Here is a 23,228-nt window from a genome sequence, read left to right on the forward strand (position 1 = left end):
ACCACAGCATATATTTATTTATTTGTTTGTTTGTTTGTTAAAATCATTTTTTTATTTATTATGTACAGTGTTCCGCCTGCATGTATGTCTACATGCCAGAAGAGGGCACTAGATCTCATAATAGATGGTTGTGGTTGCTGGGAATTGAACTCAGGACCCCTGGAAGAGCAGCCAGTGAGTGTTCTTAACCTCTGAGCCATCTCTCCAGCCCATACCATAGCATTTATACTATGTTCCTTTTTAGTATATTAAATACATTTAAAAAGGGGGGGAAAATGTATATAGTAGCCGGGTGGTGGTGGCGCACACCTTTAGTCCCAGCACTCGTAAGGCAGAGCCAGGTGGATCTCTGTGAGTTCAAGGCCAGCCTGGTCTATAGAGCGAGATCCAGGACAGGCACCAAAACTACATGGAGAAACCCTGTCTCAAAAAACAAAAAAATAATAAAATAAAATAAATTAAATTTACAATAATGTGGGAGTCTGCCAGAGTAATGAGGAAATGATAAAAGAAAGAGACAGTAAGAGACTGGGAGGGCCCTGGGTCAATACCTAGTTGCCTTGAGGTTTATTCCAAAGTGCAATTTATACAATGCCAAGGGGTGAGGCAAAAGACCTCCCTTTTTCAGGATCAAATCACAACATAATGTAGACCCTTCCAAACACCTGGTAACCACGCCCGTGGCCAAATCACCCCATTATGCAGCCCTGCTGGGTAAAGCAAGCTCAGATTCTCTGACCTTGAGTAAGTAATCACTAGGAAGCCTCTGTAGGCCACCACACAATAGCATACTTTACCTAAAATAATTTTCTAGCCTTTTTTTTTTTTTAGACAAAAGTCTTATGTTGCACATTATGGTTTTGAACTCCTCCCAAAGTAGCCAAGAACAACTTTGAACTCCCAATCTTCCTGCCTCTACCTCCCAAGTGCTACAATTATAGATATATGCCACCATACTTGGCTTTGAAACTTTTTATTACATTTATTTATATATTTATTTTTTTACTCTGTGTGTGTGTGTGTGTGTGTGTGTGTGTGTGTATGTGTGTGTGTGAATGTGGAGCTCTGAGGACAACTTGTGGTTTCTCTTCTTCCACCGTGTAGGTCATGGGGTTGAACACGGGTTGTCAGCCGTGGACCTTAACTCATTGAACCATCTCTACTGGTTTCCTGCCTATCTTTGAAATAATTTTAAAGAAACTTCTCAGGGTTGGGAATTTAGCTCAGTGGTAGAGCTCTTGCCTAGCAAGAGCAAGGCCCTGGGTTTGGTCCTCAGCTCCAAAAAAAAAAAAAAAAGAGAAAGAAAGAAACTTCTCTTTGCAGCAGATAGAGATTATTAAGGAAAGCCACAACCAATCAAAAGGCAGAGAAGAAGAGCACTGGTGGTACCCGGTCCCGGCTGACCCATCTATCACACAATCCTGCACCCAAGGCTCAGGCACCATTGCAGAAGATCTCGACATATGTGATCGCTAATCCTCTTGGCCTCCTGCAAAACAAGTATCACCATCTCCATATGACACAGTGACACAGTTGAGAACAACCTCTGATGACAATTTAGGTGAGGTGACCTCAAGGCCTATGCACCTAGTGTCCATATTCTTCCATTGTATTTTTTCTTTCTTTCTTCCTTTCCTTTTTTTTTTTTTTTTTTTTGAGACAGGGTTTCTCTGTTTGTTTTGGAGCCTGTCCTGGATCTCACTCTGTGCACCAGGCCTCAAACTCACAGAGATCCATTTGGCGTGGGCCACCATTACCTAGCTAGTATTATTTTTAATTTTTTATTACATGTTTAATTGATTGTGTGTGTTTGTGGTACATGTGTGGGTATGTGTGTGCTGTGGCACACTTGTGGAGATCAGAGAACAGCCTTTAGGAGTCAGTTCTCTCCTTCCACCATGTGGGTCTTGGGGACCAAGCTCAGATCATCTGGTTTTTGAAAAGCACCGTTACTCACTGAGCCAACTTGCTGGCCAATACTATTTCTTCTTATTTATATATGTTGCCATTTACAAATTGTTTAATGTTATTGAGCCCTTGTGTTCTTTTTCAGATGCTAAAAAGCCCATTTTATAGATTCGCCGTGACAATGAGAGAGGTGTACATGTAGGAGATCCTGGAGTTTCTGTAAGGAAACAGGCTGACATGATTTGGGAACTGTCCAGTCATTCTGAGATAAAGAAACCAGGACTGGATGTTCAAGCCTCTCCTCATATAGCTAGCACTTCTAGAAGTAGCCCATGGTAGGGTCCAGAAGAAGTGAAATTGGCCATGTTCTAAATACATCTTCAAAAAACTCTCTTTTCCCAGGGCCTCAGTCTTTCTGGTGTAAAGGGACAGCGCTAACCAAGGTGACGTCATATTCCTTCCATCTCTGTTAAGCCCCAATTGCAAACTGGAGCCCAGTTTGCCTCTGAAAATTGGTGGTGGTGGGGGGGGTGTGACAATGACTTCCTCTTTTTGGTTTATTAACAGTAAATGAATGCTACCATATGTCTGCCATTCCAGAACTTGGAAGTATTGGAAGTAGAGGCAGGAGGACCAGGAGTTCAAGGTCATCCTTCATTACAAAGCAAGTTGCAGCCCAGCCTGAGCTACATGAGACCATGTCTCAAAACACAAAATATTAAGAAATTAAAGAAAAGGTATCCTAGCAGCTGGTTGTTTTTGTAGCATGGTGAGTGATTGGACTGAACACAAAGTACAGTAGTAACTGATCTCTCCTCCTGCTGGATGAATGAGCAGACGGGGAAGGATATTGGGATCAGTAAGAACTAAATAGGAAGGCAGGATGTGGTGGTGCACACCTTTAATCCCAGCACTCAGCAGGCAGAGGCCATGAATTTCGTGAGTAGAGGCCAGTCTGGTGCACAACAGGAGTTCAAGGTCAGTCAGGAATTCAAAGGGAGAACCTGTCTTTAAAAAAAAAAAAAGGAAGGAAGGAAGGAAGGAACGGGGGAGGGAGAGAGAGAGAGAGAGAGAGAGAGAGAGAGAGAAGAATTAAAAATGAGTTCAAAGAAAGGAAGAAAAGGAAGAATTAAAAATGACTTCTAAATTTATGCCTATAAAATGACAGAATACAGTAACAAAAATTCTTTAAAGGGAACAGAGTGGAACAAAGAACAAATGAAAAAAAGAGAGAAAGGCAGTGGGAATAGCGTGGGAGAAAGAAGGACACGGGCTGGATAATGGCCAGAGTACTTGGTGTTCTTGCAGAGGACCTGGTTTGGTTCCCAGCAGCCACATGGCCGCTCACTCCAGGTCCAGCCCAAGCTTTTCACATTGTGTTCCGGCTTTTTCAAGTCAAGTATAGCTTCACTAAACATTCCTCAGCTGTTTGCCTCGGCTGTCCTGTGCGCAAGGTTGATGGCCCCTGAGATCCTGAGCAAAACTCCAGTGCTGTCTCCTGCTGTAATCCTGGCTCTGGCCAGCAGGTGGAGCTCTTCCCGTCATCCCGCCTGCTTTTTAGCCTGCTGGATTAGAAATGCTTTAGCTTGAAAGATGCCTGGGCAAAGACGCCTGAGACCAACGTACAGTGGGAGCTGGCTGCTACCGGGAAGAACTCACTAAATCTAAACTCCGTAAGGAAAGAAAGAACAGTCAGTTCCCAGCAAATCAGCTCTCAGTGTCACAGTCAGTGACATTTGGGCTGCTTAATTCTTTAGAGAGAGAGAGAGAGAGAGAGAGAGAGAGAGAGAGAGAGAGAGAGAGAGAGAGAGAGAGAGAGAGAGTTGTCTATTTATTCAATAACTACTTACCTACTCAAGCAGCTCTGGGGATAGATGAGCAAGATGAATCTGCATTATCTGCATTTAGGGACACTTCTGAATTGTGAGGGAGAAAGACAATAAACAGTCACATAAAGAACACTTTGGGAATAAGTTACAGGCCGAGAATGATGACTCTTGTCTACACTCCCAACAGTTGGGAAGCTGAAGCAGGCTGTGAACTGGAGGCTAGCCTGGGTTCTACGGTGAGTTCCAGATGAGCCTGGGATACAGAGTGAGACCCTGTCTCAAAAAGAAGCCAGATGTGGTGACATGTGATTGTAATCCTGGCACTTAGGGTGTGGAGGCAGGAGTTTAAGGTCTTCCAAAACAATAACCAAGACCAAACCCAGCTATAACAGATGCATGGAGGGAAACGTTTGGGGGGAAAGCTACAAGGGAGGCCAGTGCAAGGCTGGGGGCAAAGTGGTCCCAAGTCCTCCCGTTCTTGGTTATATGCTCCTTTATGGTGTGACTTTGCATCAAGGAGTGAGTCTGTATTACTGCCTTTGAATCTCCATTAACTCTGGAACTTGCTCTAACCAAGAGACCACACTGGCAGGGAGTGATGTCACTTGTGAGCCTCAGCCATAAGAGACCACACAGCTTTGACCTTTGCCCTCTTGCTGCCCTGTGGACCCTACATGAGCAGGCACCAGGTTAGCTTCTTAGCTCGGCCACATATCTCTCTGTCCCCACTTCCCCCACCGTTCTGGCTGAGGCTCTGCAAGGTCCGCCAGCGTGCCAGCAGCAGGACTGAACCACAAAAGTGACTCTAGGCAAGGCCGAGTCCATGGAAAAGTGAAGAATTCTGAAAACACGGTTGGAGCAAATTATTAGGTGGCAGTATAAAAAAGACAGGAGGCCCTAACTTGGCCCAGGAAGTACATCAAGAAGGCTTTGCTAAAGAAATCGGGTTGAAACAGAAACCTGAAGGATAGGTAGGAGTCCGCCTGGTAGCATGGGGGAAGCATCCAGGCAGCAGAACCAACAGCTTGAGTGCCTTGAGCTAAAAACGGATCATGTATGTCTGAGGACCCACATGGAGACTGTGCAGCCCAAGACGGTGTGAGGGGAGATCTGAGCCCAACAATGACTTTCCACCCACTGTGTTCCTCCTTCCCCAACCCAGCCTTTAGGTTTTATCACATTCTGGAACATCAACGGGATGTGTCAACCATGTGAATTTCATCCACTGTGTATGTTGAAGAATTTGAAAGTGGAAAATGGAGATCAGCAGTAACCTGCTTCCCAGATGCTTGGGCGGGGTTAAGTCACCGTCTTCTGGGGATAAATGTTAAGGAGATGGCGAGGCAGCCTGAGCATAGGAAAAATGTCTTTTTAATAGCTGTGGTGACCATCAGAGCTATTATGGCCCCATCTTCACTGGTCTAAACTCATACTTAAATGGAAATTTACTTGAAAAGCCCTTTCTTTGCATAATGGAAAGGCAGGCTTGTCCAATTCCGTCTCCCCAAGGTAATAACCCCGGCATGTAATTGGATGCCTCCTTGTCAGTTCTGCTCATGGGGCTCCCAGCCTGTGTACCTTCCCCACTTCCCAGTGTCTCTCATCCCTATTAATAAGGCTCCCCTGAAGGATGCCTCACCTCCCAGATCACTGCTAAGAACTTTAAGAGGGAGCATTGATTGAGCTGACATCACTTGTGGGGCAGCTCCTTCCTCCGTCTAAGGAAGACGACCCAGGGGGAACTCCCTTGCAGGGGCAACAAGCGGAGCTTGATCGCAGAAAGCTTCCTGTCAGGCAGACAGGAAAAGCCTGCGCCCGGGTGTCACGGGTATCACGAGGGGAGAAAGATGGTTGGAGGGACGGCTCTGTAGTTAAGGGCAGTGGTTGCTCTGCAGAGGGATGGAGCGCACGTCCCAGCAACCTTCGTGGCAACTCACCATCATCTGTCACTCCAGTTTCAGAGGCTTCCAAACCTCTGCTGGCCTCCTCACAGACCAGGCATGCATGTTGCCCTGGCCAGCGGGGTCTTCAACGGGGACCTGAAGAGAGGGCTGGTGAATGAGAGGGACAAGAGACACAAAGAATGAGAGCAAGACAGGATGTCTGATCAAGCTCCAAGATGTTATTTTTCTCTTAAAGCATATATGGGGGAGGGCAAAGTGGGAGCAAGCAGGGAGGGTACTTTAATCATGGGTTGTTCAGCTAGCAGGGAATGTGGCTCTGGGGGTTATCTATCTACTCTTGCCTAACTGCCTAACTGCAGCTCGGTCACCTGGTTTCTGAGAAGAGGTTCTGGTATCTGTGGGAAGAGGTTCTGGTGCTATGGAGACTTAAGTAAGGCCTAGATCTAGGAAAAGAGGAGAGAAGCCCAAATATGGTGGCATGTGTGTCAAGGGTCACTTAGGCTTATGGCTCCCGTCAGCATGTGGTCCACATATATACATTCAGGCACAGACACAGACACACACACACACACACACACACACACACACACACACGCACGCACGCACGCACGCACACTATTTTTTGAAATTCCTTTTAAAAAGCAAGGCAAAGGGAGAATAGGCCAGACTCCTCCCTGTGAAACTGTTCTGCATTCATCTTTTTTTAATTTTTATTTTTTGAGACAGGGTTTCTCTGTGTAGCCTTGGCTGTCCTGGAACTCACTCTGTAGCCCAGGCTGGTCTCAAACTCACAGAGATCCGCCTGCCTCTGACTCCCGAGTGCTGAGATTAAAGGCGTGCGCCCGTCTCTGCATTCGTCTTTATCCTGCTACTGCTATCCCCTGTGGTAGAAAGAGGCATTTGTATTATTTTAAGTATTAAAGGGAACATTTACTTGCAATAATAAAATGAGTGGTCAGGTGTAGTGGTGCATGCCTTTGACCCCAGCACTCTATGGGGCAGACGTAGGCAGATCTCTGTGAGTTCGAGGCCAGCCTGGTCTATATAGCAAGTTCCAGGACAGCCAGGGCTGCCTAGTAAGACCCTGTCTCAAAAATAAAATGAGTCATAAGAAACTCTAATTTGGCCAGGGAGTGGTGGTGGCGCACACCTTTATTTAATCCCAGCAGTTGGGGGGCAGAGGCAGGCAGATCTCTGTGAGTTCGAGGCCAGCCTGGTCTACAGAGGGAGTTCCAGGACAGCCAGAGCTACATAGAGAGACCCTGTCTCAAAAAGAAAAAAGAAAGAAAGAGACAGAGAGAGGGGGAGGGAGGGAGGGAGGGAGGGAGGGAGGGAGGGAGGAAGGAAGGAAGGGAGGGAGGAAGGAAGGAAGGAAGGGAGGAAGGAAGGAAGGAAAGAGAAAGGAAGGAAGGAAGGAAGGAAGGAAACTATAATTTGGAGGCAGGAGGATCAGAAGTTTAAGGTCGTTCTTGAATGCCTCATGATGAGAGTAGGCTACGTTAAACTATCTCAAAAAGAAAAACAAAACAACAACACAAATCCTATAGTTTGTCAAAAGACCGACAAATATCACAAGCACTACAAAATTAGAGGGCCTGGGGATACAGCTCAGAGCTAGAACACCTGCTACCTTGTGCAAGGCCCTGGGTTCAATGCACAGAATTAAAAAGCAAAATTAGGAGATTTTCATAATGTTTTTATTAGTTTGCCTGATAGACCTTTATGGTATATTGCTTCTGTGTTTTATTCTGCTTTAAAAAATTAATTTGTGTTGAGATGAGGCTCAAACTCAGGTACTTGGAGATGCACTCTACCAATAAGTTAGATCTCCAGTCATGCTTGCCTTTCCCCAGGGAAGGTCTCACTTTGTAGCCGAAATGGCACTGAACCTCATCTGCCCGACTTCCAGGCCCTTCGTCCCTAGTCACCACTACAGCAGCGAGCATACCTATTGGACCCACTCAGAGTAACCTGTTGCCTCCCCCAGCTTGTTTTATTTTGCTCTCATTCTCAAGGACATTTAAGCTTCTCTTTAGATGGTGTCAGGTCCAAAGGAAACTCCATTTGCCAAAATTCCAAAAGGCAGAAGGGGCAAATGGCTACCCACGGTGCCTATTAGCCTATCAAAGCTCACAATGGCCTCTAGGCGCCCTCAGTATCCCTCAGTAATGCTGGGATTAAATAAAGTCTGTGCTAGCATCTAGCTCTTCTCACCTCCACCCCTACCCTAAACTCCCACAGCTCATGGGCTCCCCTCCCCCAGCTACTCGTTCTCCTTATAACCCTGCTATTCTGGCTAGGCTTCTCTCTGCCTCTATCTCCCTACCCTCTTTCTCTCTGTGTCTCCCTCTCTCTGCCCACCATGCTCTCCTGTGTGTGTGTGTGTGTGTGTGTGTGTGTGTGTGATGTGTGTCTCCCTCCTTCCCTCCCTCTGCCCACCACGCTCTCCTCTTTATGTTTCTCTCTCTCCCTCCCTCCCTCCCTCTCTTCTGTTCTGCTTCTGCTTCTCTCACAGCCAGGTCCAGTCTACTTCTTTCTCGCTCTGCTCTGGACTCTTCCAGATGCCTCTGCCTGGTTTTCCTCTCATCTCTACAACAAACTCTGCCCCCATAACCTTACAATGGAGTGGTCATGTCATCAGCTTATACAGATGGAACAATCTTTTTCCCAGCACACCACCTCCCCAACCTTGGTGCTACCCACATGAAAACAGCTCTTGCCTCAAAGGAAGTAAGAGATAGTTTATTCTGTAGCCAAGTATGAGTGACCATGGCTAGGGGACAGATTTAGGTTACCCCAAATACCATTTGCCAGTGTGGTGACAGTTTCATAAAGGTTTTGTTGTGGTTTGGGGGGTTTGTTTTGTTTTGTTTTTTAGACAGGGTCTCACCATGTAGCCTTGGCTGGCCTGGAATTGGCTACGTGGACCGAGATGGCCACAAACTCATAGGGAGATCTGCCTGCCTCTAACTTCCAGAATGCTGGGATTAAAGGCAAATGCTACTATACTACACCCAGCCCAATTTGTAGAATTTTCATAGTAGCAGAATGAAGAGAATTATAAATCAAGGTACTTTAAAAATATACTGGAGGAGCCAGAAGGTGGTGGCACATGCCTTTAATCCCAGCACTCGGTAGGCAGAGGCAGGCGGATCTCTGTGAGTTCGAGGCCAGCCTGGTCTACAGAGTGAGTTCCAGGAAAGGCTCCAAAGCTACACAGAGAAACCCTGTCTCAAAAAAAAAAAAAAAAGAAAGAAAGAAAATAAAAGATAATAAAAAGAAAGAAAAAAACATATTAGAGGAAACAGGGAGTGTTACAGTTGTAGGAAAGCAGAAATATCTGTTGTAAGCCTCAGGGATTATCTGATGACATTCTTAGCCTTTGAGTTGGTGGAAGTTAGTGGTCTGTTAGTACATTCCAAAAGGATTTACCTCTTAGTAACAAGGATGTAAGATCACACACACTAGTAGACAATAATGGCTATTTAGGAAGCTAAAGATTGCCCTAGATAATTTGGCTCTGAACCTATAACATCCCAGGTCTCCACAATCACGGAAGTTCTCATCATTCAATCAGCCCTGCAGGGTGTTTAACACAGGAAAAGCCATTTTTTTTTCTGGGGACTTCAGTTTCCCACTGAGTGATTCCTGCCCCTTGAGGGAAATGGCAGAGGACACTCCAAGCATTCACTGAAAGCCATAATGGCCTTAGTGGGCTTATGGGGCCTCCCTGAGAAGATGGCAAAGCTCCCCCACTTCCCAAGGTCTGCAAGTCTAGGCAGGCAGGCAGACACGAATGATGCTCTTTATCCGGAGTCAGAGAGAAAAGTCACTAAGTCTGACCATCTTCAGTTGGATTCCTCCTTCAGCCGTACCTTGAATGGTCAAGAGCATCTTCATCTGGACCAGAGGGCTACTAGGTCAAAAGCTGAAAAGTGGAATTTAACGAGCATCTTCACATTGAGAAGAGATAAAGGGACTAAACTGGACCCCATGGCCCCAAATTTGTCTTCAGCATATGGATAGGAGCTTCAGGTTCAAACAAAAGAAAAACAGGGTAGGGGATGTGAAGTGTGCATACTTACACAATCCTGGGCACAGTGTGCTTTCCCTCATCCTTGTCCCACCTTGGCAAAGTAGGCAGAAGAAGCCATACAGATGGCTTAAGGAGGCAAGCTGTTTGCTGGGGTGTTGTAGAATATTGTTTTAAGATGTGTTACATTTATTTATGCTGTGGAACATTTGTTTAATGATGCAAAGATGTGTTGCATTTGTTTATGTTGCATTTGTTTTACTCTGTGAAGCTGTGTTACGTTGCCTGTCTAAAACACCTGATTGGTCTAATAAAGAAGTGAACAGCCAATAGCAAGGCAGGAGAAAGGATAGGCAGGGCTGGCAGGCAGAGAGAATAAATAGAAGGAGAAATTTGGGAAGAAAAGATCAAGAAGGAGCAAGAAAAGGAGAAGAGGAAGATTCCAGGGGCCAACCACCTAGCTACACCGTAAACCACAGAGAAAGAAGTAAAGAAAAGGTATACAGAAATAGAGAAAGAGGCAGAGCCAGGTGGATCTCTGTGAGTTCGAGGCCAGCCTGGGCTACAGAGCAAGATCGAGGAAAGGTGCAAAGCTATACAGAGAAACCCTTTCTCGAAAAAAAAAAAAAAAAAAAACCAAACAAACAAACAAAAAAGGATGGGATAATTTAAGAAAAGCTGGCAAGAAACAAGCCAAGCTAAGGCCGGGCATTCATAAGAAAGAAAAAGCCTCAGTGTGTGATTTATTTGGGAGCTGGGTAGCGGGCCCCCCAAAAGAGCAAAAGGGTAAAAAACAAACAACATCACGGGGTGGGAAGTAACTTTCTGCTGTGTGGTGCAGAATTGATATTATGGAGGGTTACCCTTAGCTGGCTCCCGGTGCCACTAGGCTTTACTTCCTATACAGGCATGGGACAATGACTTATCTCTGTGCCTTCAGCACTGAAGAGGATGAGCTAGGTTAGGTAGACAGACACTCCCTTAGTGGTTAACTCCCTGAGTACATTAAACAAGAGCAAAAATCCAAAGTCAAAGAGAAAGACATAAAATAACAGCAGCATGTCTGCTCTTTTTTGGTACCTTGTGGACCTAAGTGAGGAGTAAGTAACTTTCAGCAAAGAAGGTTTTTAACTGTTTTTTTTTTTTTTAATTTTATCTGTATAGTATCTTGCTTGTATGTATATATGTGCACCACATGTGTTCAGTACCCTGAAAGGCCAGAAGAGGGAGGTGTAGGCTCTGGAACTAGAGTTAAGGCTGTTGTTAGCCATCATGCAGATGCTAAGAACAAAACGCAGGTACTCTGCAAGAGCAAAAAGTGCCTTTAACCACTGAGGCGCCTCTCCAGCTGCAAGGAAGCTGTTTTATTACATTTTTACACAAACACACACTTTCTATGAAGCAGTTGTGTAGCGGTCAGAGGACAATTTGCAGGAGTCAGTTTTCTCTCTCTACGTTGTGGACTTTCAGGGAATGAACTCAGGTCATTAGGCTTGAAGGCAAATGCTTTTGTTACATCTAGAGGCCTTTTTTAAAAAGTATTTACTTATTATGTATAGTGTTGTGCCTCCATGTCTGCCTGCATGCTGGTTTTCTGTGTAAACCTTTTTTAAAGGTTTTTAAATTTTTATTTATTTATTTTTAGTTAGAAAGGAGGTTTATTTTGGGGTAACTTACAGCCAGTAAAGGGATTGGTTACAGGATCTGGGAGAGGTCCAGCATGTTCTCTGGAGCATTCTGACTTCCATTCAGCATCTAGGATCACGAGGAACCAAGAGGCCTGATACATCCAGATCTCGGGTCTTAAGGGCTCCTGTCTCTGCCCCGCCCCAGAGGCAGGTCATAGGTAGGCATGGCAGTTACCAGAAGCTTCACTAGGGGTAGTACTTCCTGGTCAAAGCTGGAACAGCTACCCACTACAAGAAGAGGGCACCAGATCTCATTATAGATGGTTTTGAGCCACCATGTGATTGCTAAGAATTGAACTCAGGACCTCTGGAAGAGCAGCCAGTGTTCTTAACCGCTGATCCATCTCTCCAGCCCACATTTAGAGGTTGTGATTGAGTTTGTTTTCTCAACCAATTAAAATATTAAAAATCAGGAAAAATCTCAGACATGGGAGACAGCTTTGAAACAACCTTTATTACAAGCAAAGAAACACACACATGCGTGCGCACACACACACACACAAACACACACTGGATAAAGCATATAGAGAAAAGGACTCTCTACAGAGTGCTGGGATTTTAAGTGGTTTCGGTGGCCTGGTGGCCTGGGATGGGTCCTCTTCCCCTAATTTTGAGTTCAACATTTTGAACAAAGAAAGGGAAGCTGATAGACCTACATCTTTATATGAACATGTTCAGGACCAGCCTTGAACACATCTTACTAGCCTGGATCTGCTGACGGGTCCTACAGGCAGGAGAAAAGGCCCACCAGGTCTTTGACTCAAGTCAAGACTGTATAAACTGATGACATGACCACTCTTTGATATGGTTAAAGGAAGTTTTTTATTGTAGATGTGAGGGAGAGAACAGCCAGAGGCATCTGGAGGAGTCCGGAGCAGAGAGAGAAAGCAGTAGACTGGATATGGCCGGCAGACAGGACCTGACCAGGGCTATCTGTGAGAGGGGAGAACAGCAGGGGATAGAGAACAGAGAAAATACAGTGAGAGAAGCAGGAGCAGAGGAGAGAGAGAGAGAGAGAGAGAGAGAGAGAGAGAGAGAGAGAGAGAGAAACATATGAAGAACAGCAGAGCTATAAGGAGAATGAGTAGCTGGGGGATGGAAGCCTATGAGCTGAGCTGGAGAGAGTTTTAGGGTAGGGAAAGAGGTAAGAGAGACTAAGACAATAGCGTGGACTTTGAAATGGTAACAGTACTTGTGATTCTGAGGGAACCTAGAGGCCAATATGAGCTTGGATATGCTAATAGACACCACAGGTCGTCAGATGTCCCTTCTGCCAGCCATAAGGAAATGAGTCCATTTGTAGATGAGAACCAGTTTCCCAAATTCCTGAGGAACGCTGGCTTTAATCTCCAGAAACCCTCCTACAGTGCAGGTTGAGGCCCTTGGCCTGCCTTTTGGAGTGTGGGGAACTGGAGTTTCCTTGGGACCTGATAAAGATGGTAAAGAGGAAGCTGGGAGATGCTATCTTTGCTGTCTATCCCTATCTGTGGCCCCTTTCCCTGTCTGACTACATGCCAGGGTTCTGGCTAGGTCCTAGTCCCTTACTTTACCCACTGAGGCGGCTGCTGACCCAGCCAAGCCATTTTGAGGTGCCTGTGATATAAACACATCTCTACAATAATATCACACAGGACGTGGCTTTATGGGTCAGTTGGTAGTAAAGAGTCACTTCTCTCTGCCACCTTAAGGAAAAGGGAAAATTAGTTATTTTATTGGGCATCATTTGGGGTTTGTATGCACATGCGTGCAAGTACTAACTATATCCTACGTCTAGTTTTTTTTCTAATCCTTCCAACAGCCCGTGGAGGGTGATGATGTTTTCTCCTTCTAATGCACAGGACACTGAAGCTTGGAAAAATAAGAACAATGGCACAAAGCCAGTGGGCAAGTCTGGTTTAGCCTGGCACATCTGTAATCTCAGCACTCAGAAAACAGAGGCAGAAGGATGGTGGGTTCCAACCTGGGCTATGTAATTAGACTCTGTTTTTTTGTTTTGTTTTGTTTTTTTTTAAATAAAAAAAAGTCAGGAGGTGGCCAAGCCAAGATCTAAACCCAACCACCCACCTACACTTATTTCCAAAACCTCAGGCAGGGAATGTAGCTCTGTTGATAGAATGCCTGTTGATGCGTCCAATTCCCAACACTGCATGAATATGCATGTAAGTCCAGCACTTGGGAGGCAGGAGAATCCAAAATTTAAGGTCATTGTGACAAGCTTGAAGTCAGTCTGGGCTACATAAGATCCTGTCTCAAGAAAACAAAACAAGCTGGGTGGTGTAGGTAGGTATCTACATTTAGGCAGGGCTTGCTGATTGAAATCCCAGTGGCTGCCTGGACCTCTCCTCCCCTGCCTGAGGCAGGGTGGGTCCCTTGGGTGCAGAGAAGTGTGATGACCTCAGATTGGGCCAAAGGCAAAATAACTGCTGCTGGGAACCCAGCAGCTAGAGCAGGTCTGATTTAATCCCATAATGGAATGTGACTCAGATAAAGCTTTTATCAGTCTTTCCTGGGATGTGGGACAAACAGGTCATTCTAGAATCATGGAGGGACACTTGCTATTGTCCTGGGGCTGCCCAGAGGTACCAGAAGGGCGGTCTCATTGTTAGTCAAGGTATTTAGAGATGTTGAGTGCATTTGACCCATATTCTCCAGGACTGGAGAGACAAGAGGAAGAGGTTGGAGAATTCATCAGCTCAGGCAGACAGGACATCAAATTCTTTTTCTTTTGTTTGTTTAGTTTTTTGTTTTTGTTTTTTAAGACAGGGTTTCTCTGTGTAGCTTTGGAGCCTGTCCTGGAACTCGCTCTGTAGACCAGGCTGGCCTCGAACTCACAGAGATCCGCCTGCCTCTGCCTCCCGAGGGCAGGACATCAAATTCTAACCACACTTAATAACAACAAGAACAATAATAAGGCTATTTATTAGGTACCATGCTAAGCCTTCAAATGCGTTAGCCCACAAAGCCTTCACAAAAACACCTGGGCAGTAGGTGCTACTTATCATCTTTATTGAACGGGAATTCAGGACAGGACACGTGCATCACCTGCCCAAAGTCACACAGACGCGAGAGTGGGGATGCTGAGACAGATGCACACCTACATCTGGCTGACTTGGAAGCTCTCCAGCGTAAGCACGGTGTGACCGGCGGGGCACAGCCACTGACTCACATAGGACTGGAATCTCGGTTTTCAGGGCTCTCACACGCTTCCCCTCTTCCTGGAAGAATTCCAGGAGGCTCTATGTAACCACAAACTTCAATCTCCCCATTGCCCTGAAAGGGAAGAAATGAAGCCGAAAGCAAGGTGATCTGACCAATCAGGAGCAGAGGGGCTTATCCCTCCCCCCATCTCCCAACCCCCCAGGGGCGGCCGCACCAAAGGCAAAGTGGAGTCTGGCATCCTGCCAACTGCTGCCTCTGCCCCACGGCTCCTCCCCAGCCTCCCCACTCTCCCTTTCCAGTTTTTCCTAGATCAACTTTACTTTCCAGACTCCCAACCCACTGGTCTCCTTCATCCAGGAACACTTCTAAGTACTCCTTGTTAGCAATGGCCTGGGGAATCACCTCCCTGGCTGCCAGAAAGAAGCCGTACAATGCAATATTAATAATAGCTAACACTTACGGAGCCGGTCCCTCTCTTTCATCTTGAGCTGGAAAATGCAGGCAGAGTGAACGAAAGCTTTTACATCTATCACAAGAGACCAAGTCAGACAAGAGGAGGGAGCCAGGATTTCGTGAACTTCGAGTGTTGGGCCCGAACCCTAACAGGAGCCAAAGGGCATGTTTACAAAGAATACAGACTCTAGACTCGTTCGGAGAAGCCTGAGGCCAGCTCCATCACCATCTACCGTGCACTGACAGATAAACTAATTCTCTGAATATCAGTTTCATCTATAAAAAGTAAATGTTAAGTTCCCAGGCGGCCGCCGCCATGGTTCTTGGTTGCCCAGAATTGCTTGCTGAAGACACAACACACTTCGGTTGCAGGGCGTAGAGAAATCAAGCTGGATCAGACCTGACAACTTCCTCCAGGCTGGCTTGCCTTCACAGTACTGGAAGATTCGATGCAGGCCACTGAGGGCAAAAGGTCATCAGTGGTATTAGTTATCTCGAGGTGAACCTTGACCACTCCATACTGACTTGTGGGTTAGATAGGCCCCCTGCTGTAATAGTGGCATGAAGGTTATGGGGTAACCAATCACTCTCTGATCGGATTTGGGATCTGCTCCACAGGAGGGAAATTTGTTCCCAATTGTTAACCTTTCAAAAGGCCATGGCTTGGGATGTCATAGATCCTGTGGGTGGGGTGGGGTGGGGGTGTTCTGCTACTATTGTTTGGCTAGATGGTCATCTTGTCAGACTTCCTGTTTAATATTAGTGTGTATAACCATAGACAAGTGCTGCACTTAACCTTGGCTAGAAAACCTCCTTTCTTCGGTGGGCAGCAGTCAATGCAGAGACTTCTAGCTGGTCGAAGTGTGACAAAAGGTGGACTGTTGAGTGTTCTACCCTAATGGGGCATCTGTGCCACCACCGTCCACTGTGGAGGCAGGCACTCACTCCGAAGCCCAGGCCTGCTTAGAACTCATTGTGTAGCCCAGGTTGGCCTCACACTCGCAGACATCTACTGCTTCTGCCTCTGGGATTAAAGGCATGTGCCACCAGCTCTGATGATGAGTTTTTAAAGGACCATTCTTACCTCATTGTTAAATGACTTTTCCTGAGGACACATCTATTTACTTCAAATTGGGAGAGTACCCACAGACTGAAGAAAGAAGCCTGTCAACCCCAGCGTGGTGGAATTACTTACAGGAGTAGGCATGACTCACAGGTGGATATACAAGGAAGGCAGGAAGGCCTCCTGGGCAGCCACACCACTGAAGAATACCAACCTCACCAGAGATGGCCTGCATCACAGAAGATTCCCCTGCAATTGTTTGCCTCTCACATAACTGGGAAGGAGTAAAGCTTGCGAGACTCTCCCAAAGTCCCTCGGGCTTCCCATCCATCCACAGTCTCATGTAACCCAAGCTGGCCTTGAACTTGCTCTGTAAGGACAGCCTTGAATTTCTGATCTTCTGTCACATCTCCCAAGTGCCACCACCAGGCCTCCAAGAGAACGTTAATGGGTTGATCTAGGGAGAGTCTTCTGTTCGACCCTAGTTCAAGGCCACTCCATTCATATCCAAGCCCAGAGGAAACAGACACATAACGCCCACACAGAGACAAACCACTTGGAACAATTTTTTTTTTTTCCCTCAAGACAGGGTTTCTCTGTGTAGCCCTGGCTGTCCTGGAACTCACTCTGTAGACCAGGCTGGCCTTGAACTCACAGAGATCCACCTGCCCCTGTTTCCTGAATGCTGTGATTAAAGGCATGCACCACCACTGCCCAGCTACTTGGAACAATTTTAATAATAGCGAATCATTTCCTAAGCTCTCATCCTGGCATCTGGCAGTCTCCACACAACCTACCAGGTACACCAGGTGTACCAGGTATAATCATCTTCATTAAGACAGGGTCTCACTATGTAGCCCTGGCTGAACTTGAACTCTTAGAGATCCACCTGCCTCAGCCTCCTGAATGATGGGACTAAAGGTATCTGCCACTATGTCTACCTTAAATATTTGATTTTTACTTTTAGTATGTATCAATGTATGTGTCCTGTGTGTACCCAAGGAAGCCAGAAGATGGGGTCAAATCCCCTGGAACTGATGTTATTGGCAGTTGTGGGTGCTGGGGACCCAATTCAGTTCCTCTGAAAGAACAGCTAATGCTCTTAACCAATGAGCCATCCTTCCAGCTCCTTTACTATATTCTTGTCTTACAAACGAGGAACTTCAGGCTGTGAGAATTAAAGTCCCAGAAGCTTGGACTGTTTGCTGCAAAGCTGCGCTCTTGAACTCCAGAGATGGGAGGTTTATGCCATTGTGGTAAAAAGCGGTTTTCAGCCGCTAAATTAGCTTTAGACCATGACCTCAGATACATTTGTAAGGTTTGCCTACTTCCTCAGGATATATTCATGTCGGTGGTTCATAGGAGCCCACATAACCTGTGAGGTAGTAAGGGCTGGCTCAAATTAAGTGCCTGGTCCTGAGATACTGCTTGAATCTAGTTTGAGCTCTAGGCTGTTGGGGTTGAAGACCTGATCTGTGGCTGTTCCACCATGCCACACAGACTCTTGACCTTCACAGACTATCCAGGACCCCGGGTCTCTCAGAGAGCTTTGGAGACCTGGGTAGTCAGAAAGTTTCTCACCCTGGGCATGTGGCACATATCTTTAACCTCAACATTGGGGAGGCAGAGGCAGGTGGATCTTTGTGAGTTCCAGCCAAACCAGGACTGCTGTGGGATGTTCTGTATAGCAAATGTGTTGCTAATTAGTCAATAAATAAAACACTGATTGGCCATTGGCTAGGCAGGAAGTGTAGGTGGGACAAGGAGGAGAATAAAGTTGGGAAGTAGAAAGCTGAGTCAGAGAGACACTGCCAGCCGCCACCATGACAATCAGCATGTGAAGATGCCGGTAAGCCATGAGCCATGTGGCAAGGCATCGATTAATGGAAATGGATTAATTTAAGCTGTAAGAACAGTTAGCAAGAAGCCTGCCACGGCCATACAGTTTGTAAGCAATATAAGTCTCTGTGTTTGCTTGGTTGGGTCTGAGGCTGTGGGACTGGCAGGTGATAGAGATTTGTCCTGACTGTGGGCCAGGCAGGAAAACTCTAGCTACACAGGACTACATAGTGAAACCCTCTATTTAAAATAAATACATATTTTAAAAAGGACTTGGGCACAATAACACACACTTTCAATCCCACTCGAGAGACAGAGGCAGGTGGATGTCTATACCTTTCAAGGCCAGCCTGGTCTACATAGTAAGTTCCAGGCCAACTAAGGCTACATAGTAAAACTCAGCCCCCCCCTCCAAAAGAAAAAACCAAACAAACAAAAAAAGAAGAAAGAAAAAACTTCTCTCCCCAATTTCCACTTCAACCTGTGTCCTGCCCCCAGAAAACTACCATCCTGAAGCCCCTTTGCAGATGACAGGAGTTGGTACCCCGCAAGTTCAGAAAGAAAAGCATAACCAGGATTTCTGGTTCTGGGGAAAGCTGCCTTTTACACTTGGCCTCTTTTCCATTAAGATCGAAAGTTGCGATTCAATCAGGAGAAAATTGCCCTGGGGACCATTGAACAGACATCTTAGCTCAAATCGGGCCTGAATACATGTGTCCAAAGTACCTCACACTCTCGTTCATTGCCAGCCAAGTCTCAGGGGGTGGTCCAATTGATCTGGGAGCATTCAGTCAGACCTAATGTTCACTGCACACATCTTCTGTGTATTATAGCTGCCAGGCCAGCCATCTGGTTGCAAGTTCACAGTCCCTGTTCCAATGGACAAGATGGCTCCACCGTGTGATAGACAGGGCCGATGCCCTCCCAGGGCCGATGCTCTCCCAGGGCAGACCTAGCTGAGAAGACCAAATGCACAAAAAAATCCTCGGGATTTAAAAGAGTTGGTAAGAGGACAACCATTGAGCAAGTGGCGGGTACAGGTCCTTGGTATACACTAGTCCATTTCGTCGTCTCAGCTCTCTCTACCAGTGTTCTAGTTTGCTCTCTGTTGCTGTGATAAAGCACTGAACAAAACCAACTCGCGCGCGAATGAAAGGATTTACTTGACTTACACCTATCACAGCCCATCATCGAAGGAAGTCGGGGCAGGAACAGGCAGGAACTGTGAAGAAAGTGGCTCACTGGCTTGCTCTCAGGCTCAGACGTCTTTCTTCTGTAAACCAGGACCACCTCCTGAGATGCTGCTGCCCACAGTGGGAGGGGCCCTCCCACATGATCATTAATCAAGAAAATGCCCCACAGACTTGCCTACTGGCCAGTTTGATGGAGACACTTGCCCCCATTGAGATTCCCTCTCCCCAGACGACCCTGGCCTGGGTCAAGTTAACAAAAACAAACAAACAAGCAAGGTAGGGTAGATGCTGTTACCACCTGTGTTTACAGATGTAAATAATATTTAGCTATGGAAAGGAGAGGGATTTTAGTTTGTTTGTTTGGTTTTGGTTCTTTTGAGACAGAGCTTCTTTATGTAGTCCTGGCCATCCTAGCACTCGCTCTGCAGACCGGACTGACCTCAAACTCAGAGATCTGTCTGCCTCTGCCTCCCAAGTGCTAAAATTAAAGGCATGTGTCACCACTGCCTGTCAAAAGCAGAGTTTTTAAAACACAGTAAGCACTTATGAATAAGTGCCATTGGTGCATCATTATCTTCAAAACTAGTTTCTCTCTTATGCTGGGTATGGTGGCTCACATCTGTAATCATAGTACTCAGGAGGCAGAGGCATCTGGCAGATGGATCTCTGGCAGCCTGGTCTACATAGTGTGTTCCAGGCCAGTCAGGGCTGTATATGGAGACCTTGTCTCAAAAACAACTAGTTTCTCTCAGAGATTATTGGGACAAACCCTCTGGGTAGGATGGTCAAGTGGTTATCATCCTTTTATTCTATCCCATAGCCATCTTTTATGAGACATTTTAAGTAATAAGACTTGGGCTCCACCACCTCAATTCAGAATTTTCCTTCAAGTCTTTTTTTTTTTTTTTTTTTTTTCGAGACAGGGTTTCTCTGTGCAGCTTTGCGCCTTTCCTGGAACTCACTTGGTAGCCCAGGCTGGCCTCCAACTCACAGAGATCCGCCTGGCTCTGCCTCCCGAGTGCTGGGATTAAAGGCGTGCGCCACTACCGCCCGGCCCTTATGAGACGTTTTAAGTAAGTGAGGTTTGTGGTTAGAAAGACCTAGATTCAAATTATGCCTCTTATAGTAATCATGAAAATGGCCTCACTCTAAATATTTCAAGCAGAATACTTAATACAAGGGAATTAACACTGTGGCAGCTTATGTGATGCAGAAGCCGGCACTGAGTCTATGAGAAAGTAAAGCAAACCAGACATTCTAGGCAGGGTCAGAAAACACCAAGGGGAGGAGTATTCCTTCTTCTGTCCCCGCTGTCCTCTCCATCAGTTAACTTCATGTCACTGTGACCACAGTAGCTGACAGAAACAACTTAAAGGGAGGCAGGCAGGGCAGAGGTCTCATGCATCCTGAGGGGAAGGCATGGCAGAGATCTCATGCATCCTGAGGGGAAGGCATGGCAGGGCAGCTCAGTCAACAGCAGCAGGAGCACTGAGGCCCAGGAAGCAGAGAGGAGGGTCAGGAAACAGAGTCAGGCAGGAACCAAGAACCCACTCCTAGAGGCTTACTATGACCAACTAGGTTTCACCTCCTAAAGGGTTCTGGGCCTCCTGAAATAGGCCACAAGCTGGGGGCCTAACATTCAAAACAGGAGCCTGAGGGCTGGAGAGATGTCTCAGTGGGTAAGAGCACTTGTTGCTGTTGGAGAGGACCTGGTTCCGTTCCCAGCACCTACTTGGTGGCTCATAATCATCCACAATTCCAGTTCCAGGAGATCCAACAGCCATGCACATGGTGCATATACATACTTGCAGACTAAACATTCATACACATAAAATTAAAATAAATTAACAAGAGCCGGGTGGTGGTGGTGCACCCCTTTAATCCCCGCACTCGGGAGGCAGAGGCAGGAGGATCTCTGTGAGTTCGAGGCCAGCCTGGGCTACAGAGGGAGTTCCAGGAAAGACGCAAAACTACACAGAGAAACCCTGTCTTGAAAAACAAACAAACAAAAATAATAAATAATAATAATAAAAATAAATAAATTAACAAATAAGAAAGAAAGGAGGAAGGAAGGACGCAGGGAAGCAAGAAAGGAAAACGTAGACTTGTGAGGGACCAGAACCTTTTCATTTTGTACCAGCAGCTCCCATTGGCCAACCAGGCTGGCCAGGTGTGGGACAGGGTTAGAGCATAGGCGGGTCCCTGTAACATGGTAGCCAAAGCAGCACAGATGTGAGGGCACACTAGTGTCAAGTTCCTGCCTCATTAAATGACTTTAATTCAGGGGACAAACAGACAGAACACGTTAGCACAATCCCTGGCACCTAACAATGGAGGCTGCTATAGCTCATTTTTTTCCAAGCTGGGAAAACCAAGATTCAGGTAGATTGATAGATTTGTTCCAGCAAAGAGGCTGGGCATCTGGGAGAGCAGCATAATCCTGAGGAAGTCAATTCCTTTCCTTCAGCCTTAACTGAGCACTTGCCTAGCAAGCTCAAGGCCCTGGGTTCCGTCCTCAGCTTAAAAAAAAAAAAAAAAAAAAGGGCTGGAGAGATGGCTCAGAGGTTAAGAGCACTGACTGCTCTTCCAGAGGTCCTGAGTTCAATTCCCAGCAACCACATAGTGGCTCACAGCCATCTGTAATGAGATCTGATGCCCTCTTCTGGTCATACATGCTGTATACAAAATAAATAAATAAATCTTAAAAAAAAAAAAAAAAAAAAAAATTCCCCTTTCAATTCTTTGGATTGCTAAGGACATTCACTCTTTCTGCAAATATCTACTGAGCACCTGCTGCGTTCCAGGCACTGTGCCGGTAAATAAGACAGTCCTCACTCTCCTGGAGCTAACAGTCTAGAGGGAAGAAAGCCATACAAGTTACACGGGCGACCATAGAGTGGCATTGATCAACGCCACAAAGAGCCAAGTGCTGTGAGGGAGGTTGAGGGGGCCTGGTCTAGTCTAGGGAGGTCAGAGCATCTTCCCTGCGACCTGGGGAGGATGCCAGCAGAGCGCTCCGGTGAGCAGCACAGGGGCAGCTGGCAGGTTTAGCACTGCCCAGCGAAGGTGCAGCCGGCAGGGACCGCTAGGAAAGATTCAGCGGCGTCACACCAGGGCACCGGGTCAGGTCCACGCCGCAGGTCCCAGGCCCGCATTCCCCGCCCTGGGCCGCTGCTGATCCTGCGCACTAATGCGTATCGAATTTTCGTTGAATTGGCCCGCGTAGAATGTGCAGCGGTGGCGCTGCCAGAGCCTCCTAATTCCCTTTGCATCGATCCCGCCGTTAATGACATAACCTTCTCCTCTAATTAACTGACGACTGCATTAGCGGCCTCCTGCTCGCAGCCCGCAGCTCCCTCCACCCTCCAGCCCCCACCTTCCGCGCGCTGCCTCCGTGCGGTCGGCTGAGGGACCTGCTGCGCTAACTGGACTCGGGTCCCAGCCCCGGATAGACGGAGGGGGAATATTATTTCAAGACTAAGCCACCTTGCATCAGCTCAATCGCGGTTATTCGTGTTGTTGTTTACTGTGTTCCAACACTGAGCAGAGCACTTAACATACTTTAGCTTATGAGTCATTATAATGACTCTGGAGACACAAAGTGGAAATTGGGGCTGGTAGAGAGGAGGAAAAACGCAGGAACCACGGATGTGGAGCAAGCCCCTGTGAAGGCGGGGCTCCCTGCCCCCTTCACCAAGCAGGTGGACTCCCAAGTTTGTGCTGTACCCCTAGGTAATCCCCAACACTATGCTAAGGGATTTACAGGCGCGAAGCTTGGCAGAACAGCAGACAGGTAATTGAGCATTCGTTCAGTAATGTGAATCCTGAAACTCCAATTCGTATTTTTTTTTTCTTTGCTTTTCCTTTCCTGGATGTTCATTTCTCTGAAGTGGTCAAGTTTTCGCTTTGCTTTGTTTTCAATTATTTAATTACAATGTATTTATTTTGTATTGGGAGGGAGGTTGTGGGTGTGCCACGCATGTGTGCAAGTCAGAGGACAACTTGCCAGAGTTTGGTTCTCACCTTCCACCACGCATGTGCACTGGTGTTTTGTCTATATGTCTGTGTGAGGGTGTCAGATCTTGGAGTCACAGACAGTTGTGAGCTACCATGTGGGTGCTGGGAATTGAACCCAGGTCCTCTGGAAGAACAGCATATG

General features: G+C 46.6%; 1 pseudogene; it reads left to right on the forward strand.

Moving 5' to 3' along the window:
• The window catches only part of LOC131896131 (RNA-binding protein 7-like), a 25,825-nt pseudogene extending 3,444 nt beyond the window's left edge, over window positions 1–22,381 (forward strand).
• Window positions 22,382–23,228: the final 847 nt, after the last annotated feature.

Source organism: Peromyscus eremicus, chromosome 19 (genome assembly GCF_949786415.1).
Source record: "Peromyscus eremicus chromosome 19, PerEre_H2_v1, whole genome shotgun sequence".
Lineage (NCBI taxonomy): Eukaryota > Metazoa > Chordata > Mammalia > Rodentia > Cricetidae > Peromyscus > Peromyscus eremicus.